General features: G+C 37.4%; 1 protein-coding gene across 9 annotated transcripts in view; it reads right to left on the bottom strand.

Annotated features, from left to right (window-relative positions):
* The window catches only part of ARVCF (ARVCF delta catenin family member), a 290,084-nt gene that overhangs the window by 176,524 nt on the left and 99,331 nt on the right, over positions 1-14,229 (bottom strand). For 6 of the 9 annotated variants that reach the window (XM_055703658.1, XM_055703669.1, XM_027814076.2 and 3 more), the window contains one exon: positions 8,629-8,691. The exons of the other annotated variants lie outside the window; for them this stretch is intronic. The gene's annotated coding sequence lies outside the window, so the exon portion shown is untranslated. The remainder of the gene's footprint in view (positions 1-8,628; positions 8,692-14,229) is intronic. 9 annotated transcript variants of the gene reach the window in all.

Here is a 14,229-nt window from a genome sequence, read left to right as displayed (position 1 = left end):
ACTGTTTCTCTCCTAACTTGGAAGAAAAAGAAACAATATTCAGAGAAGCCAATCCTGAAACTCCTAAGGAAAAAAAACCCACACCCACAACTGGTTAATATGATTTATAATCAGTTATCAATACTTGCATATTCCTGCAAGACTTGGTGTTCATGTCTTAAATCAGGGAAAACTCTGGACTGGAATGAGCATTTTTAGTATTGTAAAACTGGATATTGTACCCAAACATTTTAAAACACAGAAACCTAACATGATGCTCTCAGAAATCAGAGAAAGTATTTAGGCATGCAACTTTAAGCCCTATGTCTGATGTATAAGCCCCCGAATAGCTTAAGATCATTTCATAGATACCTCATTTCTAAAAAATTCACACTACACGATAGCTTACAGCCACTTCGTTTGTTCCACCTGTCCGTAAACTAATCCTATATGAAACCCAAGTGAAAGTAGGTTTTGGGATATTACGTCATCATTTTAGCTCTGTAAATCTCTAATCTGTTTTGTCTTAAAATATTCAGCACCAAAACTTCTCTGGGTCAGTGAGTGCAAATTTAGTACCTGTTTTTACCAGAGAACATACAGAACAGAATCCCTTTCACAAAGGTATGGTTCTGTGAAGCAGTATATCCAGTTTTAAGCTACTACCACATAAAAAATACTGTAACCACATGACATGAAATGTGGAGCCAGTACAAACTCACTTTGCTGGTTCAAATGTTTTAGAACGTTTTCAGAAAGTAATTCTGCCCCAGCAGATTGTGTGCTTGACCAGGTACTGTCTGCCTTCCTGAAGCCAGCATAAACACGATTTCATGTGTTTCAGCCAAATTACCAGAAATATGATCCTTTTGTTGCATGGATCCAATCTCAAAGGCCATGGAACCATCATGCCAGAAAACTTGTTTTCCTTAAACTAACAGAAATAAATTCTATGCTCAAAACTTACCCAATATAACAAAACCGTGTAAAGATATGCTCAAAGAAGAAAGTCAGGAGGCAGAATAAGAGAAAGACTCAAGTAAATGACCAGAGGGAATAAATTAAGCATAATTCAGCACACAGACAAGAGAGCGACACTTTGGAAAACAAAATAAAATAAATATATATTGCACACAACAAATTCCAAATAAACTCTTTCTCAGACCTTAAGGTGAAATCTGTCTTGAGCCTGCCTCCTCTTGTGCTGCTCTGGTTGACTGAGTTCTAATTTGACACCTACGTGACAATCTCCACCAATGAATATCAATGAGGAATCCACAAAGCAAGCTATTTCAATATAGTTCTCTCATAGGCACAGGCAGACATACTGTGTTGGTGTCAAAAGAAACAAACAAAACCAAAGCTGGTCAGGGGTTTTTTGTTGCTTTGGACAGAAGCAGTCTGTGAAACAGGCTTAAACTAGTGAAGGAACAAGGGCAGCGGAAATGTTAAGAGGAAAACTCCTTCAGAAGGAACTTCAGATCTTAAGGACGTAGCAATGAACACCGCTGCTCACCAGTTCTGTTATTGCATAAGAAACGTCAATGTGGAATATTTGAGGTTTTACATCAGTAGGAAATTTGATCCGATTATCCAGCAGGAATCATTTTGAAGAAATAAGTAAATTCCGCAAATAAATTTTCAGAATATTGTACTACAATCTGGGTTTGGCAAAACCAACAAAAGAATCCAGACACAAACACATCTTTTAACGTGCAATACGGTTCCAACACATCACTGATTACAGATCTGGCTCTGGTCAGTAGCACCAAAGCATCTCTGATCTTTTCATAATGGTTCCCAGTCCATTTAAAAAACTAATACTTTAATTAACCTCTTAGTTAAAGGCACTGAAATTATACTGTATTACCTTACAAAAGATACCGTTCTCAGCAAAAAAGAATACACAATTTTCTTACATCTAATCCTATCTCTCTTGTGGATTAATCAGTGCATGTTTAAGTGACACCAGGCATCTTTCGACAGCTTCCCTTTGATAATGATTCCTCACTTCAGCAGTTTGCTACAAGGAATTTTTCAGGTCTTCCTTCCAAAATTTCATGCAGTGTTTTCAGGGCTTGGTGATACAGTGTGCCTACATAGCTTTAATTATACTGTAGCTCTGTTTCCCTAATAAAATACATTTCAATTGCTATATTGTATTCAGAAATGGAAAGGAAAATAAATTAGAGCAATATAGAACACCTTTCTAGCAACTGCATATGTATAATAGCGTAAATAATTCAATAATGCATTAAACTTCAAATTGAAATTTTTGCAAGAGCAATTTTTTAAGTAAATGTTTTAGACTATGATTACTTTTACCCAACATAAAAATTTCCATTTCTCCTTGAAATTTATCATTTATAGACCAGGACAGCATAACAGCACATTTCTGAAGCAGAGTTCTTGCTCTCTAGGACCTAAGAACTTGTCTACACTGAGTAAGCTGAACTCTTCTGTCACAGAGCACTCGTTATGCCACACTTCCTTCTAAGATCAGTGTTTGAGTTAATTAAGCATAAAACAGTACAGCGAAGTGGCATCACGTTACCTCACACCTAACTAAGTGTCCACACTAAGGTTTAATGGGGTATGTGATAGTCTATAAGTTCACACTGTGCACTGTAAATATTCTGTGTAAACAAACATTCCCCATTTATTTTCAAGTAAGTGTCTGGGTGGAATAGGTCTTTAAAAAATCTTGAAAATATCAAAAGACTGAACAACGTAGAGATGGCTGAATTTTGACTTTAGTATGTGTCTGCTGGACTTGAACATGACAGTTAGAATCCCTTGCTATTGTTCTATCTTACTAAGTGCTAATTTTGTCAACTCAGCCATGTCCATGAAAATATTAGCATCATAAATACTTCATTCCCTACATAAAGGGAATCACTGTTTTGCACAACTTAATTCCTATTTATCTACTTTAGCTGGGTAGCATTTGGAGGACAGCACTTGCCCCTGCCCCTGCTTCACCTCCCTCCCCATATCAAGAAACCAAGTTTGAACTACCCAGCTGAGCCGAATGATGTACACAAATCTCATGGGAAAATTCAGAATTATTTGATGATTTCAGCAATTCCATTTGCTTAATACTGTATATTATAATGAACAGGCCTATGTTTACATATCCCCAGAAACTTCTATACATTATATTTTTTTGTTTTCTATAGACATACAATTCAACCTCACAGTTAAAGCTAGAATGAACAAGATACACTTTGCTGCTTCTCAGACCTCTGACACCTTTTCTTCTGCCTTGGAACTTTCCAAACATGACTGCTACAACCTTGATTAGTTCATAGGCCAATCAGTTTAACACCCTAGAACACATGTCACTGCATCCTAAAGCTGCTGCATGTCATTGATTTTCAAAGGTCTCCCCCACTGAAATCAATAAGGAGTTCTACTTAAAAATGGATTGCACTTTGTGGTCCCTTTCTGATTCATGTATATTCAGGTTCCAAGTATTCTCATCACTGCTTTTAGCAGAAGCTACTATATGTACCCAGCTTCACCACTTCCTCTGACCCCAATCTGATTCCCACTGCCATCGATAGATGCTTTAGCCACTGTGCTTCCACTGCGAGTGGAAACAATTTGTGCAAACTTGTAGTGAGTAGAAAATTCTACTACAGCCATTTTACTAGAATACTGTCTTCCAAGCAGCTAGGAAAAAAAAAAACCTCAAGCCGTTTATGCAACTGCTAGATATTATCAGGCATTAAATCAACTATCAAGGCAGTGTTGTCTGCTTAGGGTTGCGTGGAAAGGCTGGATCTGATCTCACTGACAACAGAAATACTTTGCTACTGTAGAGGCTACCTTGCAAGCACAGCCACCAAAAAATCAATATGTCTATTCTTAGAACAGGGCTATTTCAATGGGAAAGAGAAAAGGATAAAGATCAAAAGCAGCATTGTTCATAACTTCACTCCCTAGTTCTTCCCCTAGTATTTTAAAGCTTGTTTTCATTAATACGCAAACCAATTTGACCACAAATAAGCCAATCACATAAACTGTTATAACTTTATGCAATTACTTCCAAAGAATACTTAAAAGATTTCACTAAACAAGTACCCTCCTTTTTCTTGGCTTCTAGGTGTTTTGAGTTTTGCTAAAAGGGCTTCCATTTTAAGAGAACAGCTACTGACAGGAACGTAGTCTCAAAATGTCTGTACGTGGGGAACTACAGCTGAGAACAGCCATATATTTACAAGCATTAAATCTCCATTTCACAAAAAGCAGGAGCAAGAGAGTCAGTGGGTAGGCAGCAATTTCCACAGCCAGACTGGTTTCTGATTGGCAAAATGGAATAACTGAAATATTACAGGAAGGCTGGAAAATCCTGCAGATGGTCATAATAATTCTTTCATAAAAGATACCATTGTGCTATCTTCTAACAGATAAATAACAAAATGGCAAGCAAAGATCAGGTCAGCTATGCAGTTAGAACAGCTGCCTGCGACATCTATTCCAAATGCTAAAACAACAGCATCAGTAGACAGTGTATTTAACTAACTGCCATTAGTTAGAAAATCATCATTCCACCACACAGTTTGAGAGGGAAAAAAATCCAACTATGACCCCACAGAACAGTGAGTGTTTAAGCTCAGCAACAGATGTGTCTGATGACTTGCTCCAACCATAAGGAGTTAATTGATGTTATAAATAGTACTCTGCAGACAAAAAAACCCACCCCAAACCCCACCCCACTTAATTCTTGGATCCAAAGCACACAGTCTAGTTTTGCTTATCAGTAAAACTATTTTCCTTTAAAGAAGTGGGGTTGGGTGTTTTACATGTAGATTAACACAGAGAGATAATTTGATTTCAGGCTATTGAGAGATTTCCTTCCTTTTATGTTTCAGAAGAACAGGGCTGCATGCAGCTAAATGAGATCCGTAGATTACAGTAGAAGAAAGGCTAATAAAACTGCATAGCTACATTCCTGGGTAATAACAAATGTTTTTTAATTCTGGGGCTCCAGTCTCAGGGTTTATGAGGGTATTTCCAATTACTACTCTTAAGATTAATACAAAGAAATGCATCAAAAGGAAATAGATCTTTTAACTCATCTGAATCAAATACTTACTATCTCCCATAGCATTTTATCCCAATAAAAAACTTGGCATTGCCAGGGGAAAAAAAAATAATGTAAAAAAAAAATCACAGTTCTGAAGCGTTCAGAGCAAGCATCTTCCGTTTGGTTTTCTTACTGCTTTCAGGAAAAAAAAACAAAACCACAACCACAACCCCTCTCCTCTTTTTCTAAATTTGTGTCACATGTAACTCTCAGTGTCATATCTAGTGGGTTGTGTGGCTGCTCTATTGCTTTGTCAAGGAACTGAAAACATTATTATAAACAGGAAAGAAAAAATGTCAATATTCATGTTCAATTCTTGAAGCTACTAAATCAAATCAATTTTATTAGCTGCTTACCAACCAATCCTACTGCATTACTCTCCCATATTTCAACCCCTCTCATTAAAAACAATCAGATTTTGACTTTACACTGCTTTAAACCAGGAACAGTATCAATGAAGAGATTAAAGCAATACAAAAAGAGAGAAGAAACAGAATGAGGCACACTAGCTCTAATTCTCTCCAGTAACATCTGTCTCTTTCTAAATCAAGTATTTTTTTCACCAAGCTAAATTTGGAAGCCTGAGGCACTAAGCAAACCTACTCCATTAGACCAAAACTATAGTATCTGCTTTCTGCAATTGTACGTGGAGATTCAAAGATGGCAGTGATACACTCATCACTGTTTCAGCATCTGTAAATTTAAAATGCAATCCAAGTTCATTATACCCTTGTAAGTTTAGGATGCAATCCAAGTTTGCTGATTAACACCACAGCTTTTTAGTGTTACAAGGCAAACATGCATTTGAGAACTAATAAATCATACCTGAAGAAAATAAAAGTATTTAGCTCATCTGATGTCTCAAATAATCATCCGGTTCATGCATAAACATATAAAGGCTGGAAAAACAGATACATTTCAATGATAGTGTCAGAGAGACTCATCATTCCATATGATGGATTTTGGCACACAGCATCTCTCAACAGAGCACTCTCTGTGACACACTGTAAAAACGTCCTGCTGCAAAGCCCTGCTGCCTGTTTCAGGGGCAGTACCAATGTCACAAGAACTGCCAATTTGACTTCTCTGTTTTCAGGTGCAAGACATTGCTGAATCTTCAAAGCAGAAATCTTTATGACTCAGAAGCACTTTCTACTCTATTAGCCAAGGACATTGGCTTCTTTGGGGTTAAACTGACAGTCAAAATAGCCTGCAGAGAATAATGTTCAGGACATGTCTCATTCATATCATTGGATAAATCAAGATGCCATAGTAGGCCCGTTGATTAGTCCAGACTCAAGCATTCTTTACTCACTTAGATTTTCGCTTGCATGAAACAGAAATGCAGTGCTGTGCTTAGTCAGTGAAGTGTTATGTTCATACATTTACTAAAAATTATTTTTATTACATCACTGCAAGTAGCAATTTTCACAACTAAGGTTCATATCTTTATTATAAGAGCTTTTTATTCATTGGCTTGTAGCTCTATCAAAATTTAAACATTTGGGCTGAAGTTTTCCCCTGTAGATCTTTCCCTCAGGCTGAATTTCTCTTTTAGGAAAACTTCAGCTAGAATAATTTGACTGTTTTTCATATCAGTTAGGGAAATTTTTGTGCAAGTTTCTTCCATAAGCGGCTCTGAAGACGCAGTCAAGCAGCTTGCTATCAGTCAGCAACCCTACAGCTGCCAGCACAGCACAGGGACACCGCGTCCCCCTTCAGCTCTGTATGCAGCTGAGAGGGTGGTGGAGATCACCACAGCCTTGGAACTGCCAGCTTACCAGCAGCCACAGTGAACCTCCAGGGAATACACCTCCCACCCATACCCCTCTTTTCCTGCTTATGAAACCTGTTCTCTATTTGACCTCATCATAAGCCTCCATTTCCACTGGACAACTAAACTACATCCACATTTGAGCTACATCTTCCATGCTGAGGTTGACCCTGATCTGAAAATCAGTAGGAACTGGGGAAAGTACTGGGTTTAGGGGGTCACCATCAATCATCTTTTGGACAGAGCATTTGCTTCCAGATAGCTACAGTTAGACGCTGATCTCATCTCTTCCAAGGCTATTCTACTTCTGTATCTTCAACTATATCTTAATGCTTTTTTGTAGCTTATATCACCCATCAATAATATTTCTTCTTTCCAGGAATGCACTTATCACTACTCCCTAATTATAGCTATTTGGAACCAGAAATATTTCTTCCAGATCAGTGAAGATCTGCTCCAAGAACCAACTTTCTATTCAAACATCCCTTTTAAATAACCATTCTGCTGATAACTGTGCTGGGTGGGAAAAACAATAATTTTGCTTTAACTGTCTAGCCACTTCAAATGTTTAAAATTAATTCCTGCTATTGTATCATAGTGAAAATCCTGCACTGTATAAATAGGAATGTATTCCAGCTATAATAAACACTATATAAGTAACAGAGGTAAGCAGCAAACAATTTGGACAGTAAATACAATGTAAACTCTGTTGAGAATCCTTCTTACAAACAGCTTTGAAACTTTAAATGCCCTATATACACTTTCAGTTTTGACATATATAAAAGTGACAATGTTTAATCTAAAAATAATCAAATGAAAATGGAAACTTCATAAAACTCAGTAACATGATACTTGCTATGCAAAGGATTACTGTCAAAAAACACTTGACTAAAATTCATTGTAAGACACCTACACTGAGAAAAATAAAGCGTTACACAGAAGGGAGTAGTATTTCAGAAAAACAGAGTACTTTAATATTTAATCCCATTATTCACCACCAAGCCCCGAAATTTAAAACAGACACACCGAAGTACTGAGGTGAATTCACAGCAGCTGAAAATGTTTGTGGTCATCCTCTAAGCAACCAGAGGATTGGTCTTTTCATCTCAAGAAAGGCTAAGACACAGTCGGCAGGGACAGAATGGTGAGAGGAAGACACATCATAAGAGTATGACCCTTAATGCAGAAAAATGTGGGATGCAAGACATAACCATAGCCTTTAATCTAGCTTGTTCAGGTACAGAAAAACCTTAGGAAAACAAGAACACAAGTTGAGAACAGGATGGGAAGTGAATGCTTAAGAGTCCACCTGCTGTAAATGTGGCCATAGGAAGAAGTCACACAGCAAGGGACATGCCCTGCTCTGTCAGGGGTAAAATGTAACTCGATGAAGATTTCCATGGTAGAAGGAGGAAAAGGATATGGATTGGAGATGGTGTGAAGTCACGAAAGAGAAACTGTCATTCCCATTTTCCTCAGCTAGCACCCGGATTTTACCCTCACTGATACCTCAGCTTACACAATACATTATTACAGAGGTCACTCTCCCCCTTCCACAGTTCTAAGATTTATCATGGGTATTTCCTTCTTTCTGCCCCTCAACCATTCTACCACTATTTTAAAACAAATTTTAGTAGGCCTTCAATAGCATGCAAACGAATTAACTTCTGAGCGGTGTAAAGAAAACTTAATAAAATAAAAGAACAGTAATTTAAGAACACACATAATGACAAAGCAGCAAAATAATCAAGAGATTTGGTGAGCAACTGCAGAAACACAGTACCTTTTATAGTGTTCTTTCTTGCAGTGGCTTTAAGACAGAAATTCTCCCTTGGTTTGATAATAACTGTCATAGAAACAAAGATACATATAAAAAAGACATTTTTATTTCATCTAGGGGAAGTAGGAAAAAGGGATTATTTTATAATAATTGATAACATTTACATAATACAGTGGAAATGATTAGTGGTATCTCCTCTTGGTTCCCCTTCCCTTCCTAAGTCATGCTGGTGTACAAAAAAAGTGTTACTTCCAACACCTATTCCACCATCACCTGAAACTACAAGAAAATCCCACAGAACTAGAGTACAGAAAGTAAACTCCATTGGAAGAGCTCATCTGGCTAACTAGCTTTCCAGTCCTCTTGATTTCTGTCCTAGTGCCACCCATGTGTTTATATCAAACACTTCTAAACTTAGAATTTAATCCAATATATATTTAATTTCCCATTGATTCAAAGATATAAAAGCTAAAAATATTTCCTTCATAAGCGTATACCATAGCATTTTCAGTCATCCAGGTCTAAATACCATATAGTGACTCTAAAAATGTCAACTGTGGCTACGTAAGTACATCTCATCCTGTTTGACATTTTTTCTTCTAGCAGCAGGAAACAAGAGAAATTAGGGCAGGAAGACATTCACCTTTGAAATTCACCAGAAAGCACTCAGCATTTTTCAACATCTCAGTTTTTGTTTGAGCTTCAGGTAGTATTGTTATCACAGTATTTCTTTTCCCAGAAATTTCATATACAAGTAACAAGCAGGATCCTTTCTCTCAGATTCCCACTCTCCTCCTCTCTTTCTCAGACCAAGAACATTTCAAGTAGATGCTTCTGGCAGATCACTCTTGCTTAGCTCCACTCAGGCTAAATAAAATTTACCCATAAAACAGACATGCCACTACATTTCCGCATCCAGCCTGCAACATGCCTTCACCATTACACCCTTCCCCTTTGCTCCTCCTTTGGCTGTAGGTACAGTAAGGCCAAATAAATAGATCAGTGGTCAGTAAGGGAAAACACTTCAACCCTGAAGACTCACTGTAACAAACAGGTGCTAAAACAAAATTACACATCTCTGATGTAAGATGATGGCTTCTCTGAAGACTAATTTCCTTTAGCTTTTGTCTCATGACAAGAATATGACTACCTCCTCTAAGTAGGATAATTTTATGTATATTATGAAAGTATTATCCATTTTTAAGCCAGAAATAATTCATGGTTTATGTTTAGTGTCACCTAGAACAGATAAAAAACACCGAAGCCACTTTGCTTGATTTTTCCTGTCTGCTTTTCCACCTCTGTTTTTTCATCTAGTTGGTTTCAGAGTCAAGAAGACAAGCAGCCTAAGGCATTTGTCTTGACTTGGGACATCCTGAGTAAGACCTAGATACGCTATAGCTTTGATGTCTGGCTGTCGGCTATTCAACCATCTTTTTAAGTCATATAAACTGGAAAGAAACTGCATTTTCCTACTTCACGATATCTCATTAAAAAAAATATAATAATTATGAGGTATCAGGTACTTCAGAAAAGAAGCACCCACACTATTACTGTGGTCTTCTAGTGATAATCACATTTGTATAGTCTGAAATTAAGTGTCGATTATCAAGAAAAAACTACCTGTCTTTTCAATACAAATCTAATTGGTTCATTTTATTCTTCAAGCAGATTTTTTTGTTAAAACATTCATCACCCTGTGAAATCAGAAAGTTTAGCAGTAAGATAAGGTAAGAGTAGATGATCAAGGCAAGTCTGGAGGAGGCTGCATTGCCAATATGGCACATCCACACTGTGCAAAAAACAAAGAGATGGGTCAGCAGTTGTGACAGTAGCCGCATGGGGCTACTCCTCTTGCAAGATGGGCACTATTCTACCTAGTCTTGTGAGTGACAGTCCCCAATATGCTGCGTGGGTATGGCTGACAACTGGAGCAGCTGATGCTGACAGACCACAATGTTCTTAGCTTATTTGCATGGATGCAGTCTAACAGACATTGGAAAACCATGTGTTGGTTTATACTGGCTGATGCCAGCTGAGAGCTTAAGCCCGAAGTCCTGGGAAGCCTGGAGCTTGCTGAGGCTCGTGGCTACATTGCAAAGGCCATTTTTCAGCCCTTGGTTGCCATCCATTTGATAACATGACCTGTAGTGCAGGGGAGAGGGGAAAAAAACACCAGCTTGGACCACATTTAATAAAACACCTATACAATAAAATAAATAAAACACCTGCACCATTACAAAAATCCTGCTTCAATCCAGTGATACACTTTTATCACTGATTTTAATCAAGTACCTTACAGCTCTCAGATGAGAAAGGTGGAGAAAAACCTGTAATGCCTTTTCAAATTGCTTGTTATCTCTCACTTGCAACTAATTACCCCAGTCACACTGTTAAGAGATTCAGAGTAGTTTTATGTTCACTCACCAACAAATGACTAAAAAAAATGAAATTAGACAATTAGTTTCTAGCTATAATAACTAATTAAGATAAATATTTTCAGAATAAGGAACTTCACAGAAAATCAAGACACTGAAACTGCAGAATGCATGGGAAAGTAAAGCATCTATCAGCAAACAATTTCTTGCCATTCAGCAAGTTCCACAATTGCATGCCAACAACCACTTCATTCTTTTCCTACTCCAGTGAACATAATTAGTTATTAAAATGTCTTTCTAATGTGGTTAGAATGTGAGTAGCTTAATGGACTAGCTATTGGACTACTGGAAAGCTTAGGTACAAATTTTGGTGCTGCACCATCACAAGTATATGCAGCAGTGACAGATCAGTATTTTCACACAAACAGCATGATGGACAGTACTGTAGCGATCTGTCCTCCCATTCGTTTTTCCTAATGTCTTATTTTGCATCATCTGCTAAGCCTGGACTGTGCTGGTAATCCACTCATCATACCTTCTGGGTCCCTTACTCAAAAAGCTTCTGAATATGCACCCAGTTCTTGAAAATTAATTCTGTGCAGTCAGTTGTGCGAGAAGCAGTCTTCAGACAGGTTAAGCATGGGTAAATCTGCTGAATTCAGTGGACTTGTTTGGCCTTTGGTTCACACTGCACTAGCCTGCTCATTAGTGACGTGGAGGCAAGTGTTATACAAAACCACTAATGAAATGCATTTTGTGGCAATGAGTGGATTCCTCGCCTGTGCATAGAAATAGGTGCAATTAAAACTGCCAAGTGTGAGGCAAGCAGTAAAGTCCCAAATAAATGAGACAGTAAAATGGTATGGATAGACAAGCAGATTACTTTTCAATTCAACTGCAATACTACTATAAGCACATATTGCAAAATCTTGCCAAAAGCATGAATGGAAAGCCTGTATCTTTGCCTCCTTCTGTCACTCAAATGAGCTTCTCTGGCATTTCTGGCACTAAACTAACCAATAAAGAGATTGGATCATGCAATTTGTTTGATAACAGAAAAATAACCTGCAGATTCATAGCTATGGCCCTCACTGCCCACTTATAACCCAAAAGCAGACTTTAAGAACTAGTGTTTCTCTCACAGCAGTGTAGCACAGACACCACAACTTCAGCTAACAAGAGCAACACCAATAGGAAAGAGGCCAGTGGAAAAGAGCTCCCTTGTCCAAAGTTCAATTTATCTGTCCATGTTTCGCCTGTACGGATTGCTAGAAACTCATACCCTCCAACTGTATGTTCTCCTCAGCAGGAGCTTTGTCATGGATAAATCACCAGAAGTACAGGCAGAGCTGTTTGAGCTGTTTTGCATCTGCTATGACTTAATTCTATTAACCAAGAGACAAGGAGGTGAGAAGAAATTTTTTCCCTAAGCTGCTTCTTCCTTCACCTTACATCCTTACACCCTTTTATTTCACAGAGAAACTTAAGATACTCTAACTGACAACACAGTTCTGCTTTCACTTAAGATATCAGGTGGCAAACACAAGGTTTCTACATTATATAGCTCAGTACTTGGGTATATGCTGTCACAGCTTGCATCAAAACATATGAAACAGTCATGAGAAGTGAGGTCTCTCCACTTAAAGATGTGGTGCAAACCCAGCTACCGCCCAATGCAACAGCAATACTGTACACTCATTATAAGGCTTTCCATCAAAAGAGGTGGACTACAAGCTGTTTGATATTCTAATATTTACACTCAATTATCTTTAGAAATGTATTTAAAACAGCATTATTTTTGTGTTACTTACGAGCTCTGAGTTCCCTTAGAAACTCCTACTCATTCTTAATTACAATGTAAATCAGCATGTTAACATCAAGCAAGCAACCATTAACTAAACCAGCTGATAAATGCAGACAAAGTTCGGACAGAAGCAGTGGCAAAATGCCCAGAAAGTTACAAAACCCCTATGAACAGCTCAGTCAATGTGGATAGATACACAGACCTTTCAAAACAGATGTTCTGGGTAACAGCACTTACTGCCAATAAATTTTATATAAATATTACAGAAGCAGTAAAGAGCTCATGCATCAGTACACAGACATGTCATAGATAAGAACAGCGGCTTTTTAAAATGTCAGGACTGACAATGTACAACAGTGTATAAAATGTTGCTCAAGTCATTACATGCTAACAGTGATGTAAATTATTTAAGGAAATGATGGCTGAACTAACTTTGGCAAACTAGATGCACCTATATCCTCAACTATGTTAGTGTGTTGATAAAGACATGGCGTATTAAAAACAAATTTATGAAATACAGAACTACAAAAGCCAATGTATAGTGATTCACTTCAATGTGCTATGATAGAACCACGTAAAATTAAAGCTAATTCTTTCTACTGAAGGAAGTGTCACAGACTTGCATGCATTTGGTAAATTAATATTTATAGAGAAGCCCAGACAGTTTAGTGTTTTTAATACAGGACTAGGATCTTCTCCTAAACATCAAACAGAGAAGCTGCATTAAAACTGCCATTTCTTGATTGCCATGAACTTGAACAACAGTATTTCCAAGACTTGTTTTCCATCGTGTCATACAGATTAGCAACTGTATACAACTGAGAGATCTGCAAAATCCACCAAATAGCCATGAATTATACATTCCTAACTCTTTAAAGTTAATGCATAATAATCTTCCAACCAAGAACCTGCTGACAGCTGCTAGTACAGTTTTCCTAATATTTCTCATTACACATAGACAAAAAGGAATGGAAAACCAAGCAGGTATACACAGAATCTAATACCATACGGGTACACATCTATATTACACATATATGTAATAAGTGAGACTTTACCAACAACGTTGTTTCAAGAATATATGTAGCAATAAAATTGTAGCTGATCATCTTCTATAAAAAAAGTAGTTTAAAATTTTACAGCCTAATATGCATAGGAATTCATCACACCCAATTAAATTAAAACACAGCACTTGATCACCTTTTGTGTAAATTTTGAAAAGGAATTTTGTTACATTATATGCTAATAACGAGTTTCATTTAGCTTATGAACTACCTAATTTCATTTTCCAGTATTCTAAGGATATCCTTATTGAACACGATAGCTTTTCATGGGGTAACCAAAGTCACCTTATATGTATTACAGAAACAGAGTAACTTTATTCATTTTAAATGGGACGCAAAGCTGATCTTCCAAGAATTTATA

This window comes from Falco cherrug, chromosome 1, assembly GCF_023634085.1.
Source record: "Falco cherrug isolate bFalChe1 chromosome 1, bFalChe1.pri, whole genome shotgun sequence".
NCBI lineage: Eukaryota > Metazoa > Chordata > Aves > Falconiformes > Falconidae > Falco > Falco cherrug.
The sequence above is the reverse complement of the archived record's forward strand: the minus strand, read 5'-3'. Positions and strand labels throughout refer to the sequence as shown.